This window comes from Lycium ferocissimum, chromosome 2 (assembly GCF_029784015.1).
Source record: "Lycium ferocissimum isolate CSIRO_LF1 chromosome 2, AGI_CSIRO_Lferr_CH_V1, whole genome shotgun sequence".
In the NCBI taxonomy this organism is placed as follows: Eukaryota; Viridiplantae; Streptophyta; class Magnoliopsida; order Solanales; family Solanaceae; genus Lycium; species Lycium ferocissimum.
Window position 1 is genome coordinate 50,506,177 of NC_081343.1, and position 3,427 is coordinate 50,509,603.

General features: G+C 32.4%; 1 pseudogene; it reads left to right on the top strand.

Moving 5' to 3' along the window:
* Positions 1 to 424: 424 nt before the first annotated feature.
* On the top strand, positions 425 to 1,657 carry LOC132047697 (oxoglutarate-dependent flavonoid 7-O-demethylase 1-like; annotated as a pseudogene).
* The last annotated feature ends 1,770 nt before the right edge of the window (positions 1,658 to 3,427 follow it).

Sequence of the window (3,427 nt, forward strand, 5' to 3'; positions counted from 1 at the left end):
TGTAAAGAGAAAAAAAAAACAGACGTGTGAGCTTTTTAAGCAAATAAATTTGGCATTTTTGAGAGTCTGAATCCCATTAAGATTCTTTTTGAAATCTGACCGAGTCAGATGTTTTCAGATGTATTAAGAGACTATTTAAAAAAAAAAAAAAACAAATGCACTTAATGGGCTGAAATCTGAACCATTCAGATTCAGACCCCCATTAAGTGCAAACAAATGGGGCTAAGATTTTTGCTTTTTTGGTTTTGTTAATTCTTTCGTATTACTGTTATTCTGAAGTTATATACTTATACGTCATGGACTTTCTTTTTCGGGTTATTAATCCACGTATAATATAAAGTGTTACTTCCGATTAACTCTATAACAACCTGTTAGTATAATTTTTTTTTATTGTGCATAAAACTTAATGTTTCCTAGCTAATCGATGATCGTTCTTATTTAAATTCTTGGACCATCAAGGGATGCGCTGGAACAATACTCTGCAGAACTCAAGGAACTTGCCATGAAAATTATTTACAAAATGGCTAAAGCATTAGGGATGCAAGCTGAGGATATGAAAGTACTATTTGAAGAAGGGGTGCAAATGATGAGAATAAACTACTATCCTCCTTGTCCTCAACCAGAGCTTGTTATGGGCTTATGCCCTCATTCTGATTCTGTTGGTCTAACCATACTCCTTCAAGTTAATGAAACTGAAGGTCTTCAAATTAAAAAAAATGGAGCTTGGGTTCCTGTTCCATATCTTCCTGATGCCTTTGTTGTAAACATCGGAGACAGTTTAGAGGTGAGAAATAAGTATTGTTTGGTATGGCGGAAGTCAATTTGTGAGAAATATTTTCATGAGAAAGTCATTTTCATGAGAAATATTTATATCTAACTTTCACTTCATATTACATGCTCCAACTAACAAGTCTTTGACATTACTATTAATCTTCAGTATTCAAAAATTTCATTAAAAAGTTCATCAAAATACTTCCTGATTTGCTAATATCAAAACATTTTCCACGAAATTAAAGTTGCTTCCGTTATACCTAACACACAAAAATACTTATGGTCTTTTTTGTTTCTCTGAATGCTGTTTTGCAGATTGTGACAAATGGAATATATAGAAGCACTGAACATCGAGCAATAGTCAATGAGGACAAGGAGAGGATCTCGATTGCTACATTTTTGAGCCCCAAATTAGATGGAGATTTTGGTCCAGCGCCTAGCCTCCTCACTCCCCAAAGCCCTGCACAATTTAGGAGGATTGGAGTTGCTGATTACTTTAAGGGGTTTTTAACTCGAGAGCTCGTTGGAAAATCATACATAGATACTATAAGAATTAGAAATGGAGATCATGGAAGCAATTGAACCACCATGAGGTTCTGACTTGGCTAAGGAATATCTATTTTATAGAAACCTTTCCCACCTTCTCCATTTGCAATCCTATATATAATGTAAATGGTTGTCTCTTACGTAGTATATTGGCTTTAGTGTATGCAGATGGTGTTTTTGCCCATTGAAAGTCAAAGCCATACGTGCCCCCTCTTGTATTACTCTTTTTGATTAATGAATAAGGTAGGGTTTATGCCAAATCCTTCATCAGTCATGACTTGTACCTGATTGGCTGGAATTAAATTTAAAAAAAAATGTAACTTGAATGACTTTGTTGATACAAAATAAATATAAGTGACTTTAATAGATAATTTGCTATGGTGTTCATTTTTCTGAGCCGAGGGTCTATCGGAAATAATCTCTCTATCTCTTAAGGTAGGGGTAAGGTTTGCGTACACTCTATCCTCTACAGACTCCACTTGTAGGACTACAGTGGGTATGTTGTTGTTGTTGTTTCTATAGTGACCATATAAGTAGAAGTTTGGCCATGAAAACCAAACATTTTCCACTTTATTTGGGATTTTGAAGTTGGAGTTGTGTTTGGTTATAGTTTTTACAAAAAATATTTGATAGTGTGAATGTAATAAAAGTGAAAAAAGTGAGAATAAATTTTTTTAAGTGCTTTCCAAATTCCAATTTGAAATTTTCATGACCAAACATTGATTTTCAAATAAAGTGAAAAAATTTCCCCAAAAAAAGTTAAAAGTTCTCATGGCCAAACGGTTACTCCGTTTTGAGAAGAATAGACTTGTGCCAGATTTTCTTCATCACAACAGACCTGCATCTCTCACTTGTCTGATTGGGTGTGAAGTGGAAGAGGTTGAAAAGAAATTCGTATATTAGATGGTATCGAAGTAGCAGAGTCTACAACTTCAAAATAACCAATTCTGATGCTTGCTATAAGCTCAATTGGATATTTAGGTAATGGTTGATCATATTCTTCAAAAGTCCACTCTCCATTCACCCTTGTCTCCTTTAGCTTTTCTTGATAAAATGTGAATCTAGATGGATTACATGAGAAAGCCACAAAGGGCACTGAAAGTCTGTCCACTTATCACACCACAAACTAATATTTAAATATTTAAAACGATTATTTCGTAAATGAAATCTGTGAAACACTAACAAATTCATTAAGTAGAAAGTTGAATTACTAAAATGCCCATAAAATATGAATGACCTTTTTACCCTTCACTTAAACATATTGCTATTGATAATTTTGTGCTAAAAAGTAAACTTACCTTCCAATAAATAATAAAACTGTGAGAATTTGAGGAGTTTGCAGTGAATTTTGCATATTTCAATGGATCAAATTCATTTAAACTATTCAATGCACAATCAATTTTTCTTCTGAAACGTTTTGAGTGGTCATTGTTTAAAGACCATATTCAATCATTAATGCACTATATTGTTCTTCTTAATGTGATAATGTTAATTTTTATCAAATGTATGTACATCTGAAGCTCAGAATTCACCTCAGTTTGCTGATCATATTTGATAAACTTTTTACTTCTGATAATTTCGATCATTTTTGCTTACATTATAGATTGAGCAAAACTAGATGATATCTTCTCCAATTTTGTTTTAAATTATTTATGTCTTCTTCTTATACTTCTATTTGAACTTTTTTATTCTTGCGACTTGATTCATGCAGAAGATTTAAGAGGCAATTTGAGATGATCTTGAGTTTTCTGAAGAAGCTTTGAGATGGAAAAAATAATTATTATTATTATGTAGTTTTTGGGTTTTGGGATGGAAATCGTCGTTGGACTTGTGATGAGGTATTAATCTTTCCATTTACGTTTTACTATTTGATATCGAGATTACATTTTTCCTTCTCTCATTTTACCATAATCAATTTTTCGTGTGTAATTATCTCTATGCCTCAACACTTCATGCAATATCCTTCATCCTATTCCCCAAATTAAACAAAAAGAGATTCAGCTTTTATATACCTATCTTAAAGGATTTTTCTAAAATTATAGTATGTTTATAGAAAACTTAACAAAGCATATCAGTTAAGGATAACTAAACTTATAGCCTGTTTGGTCAA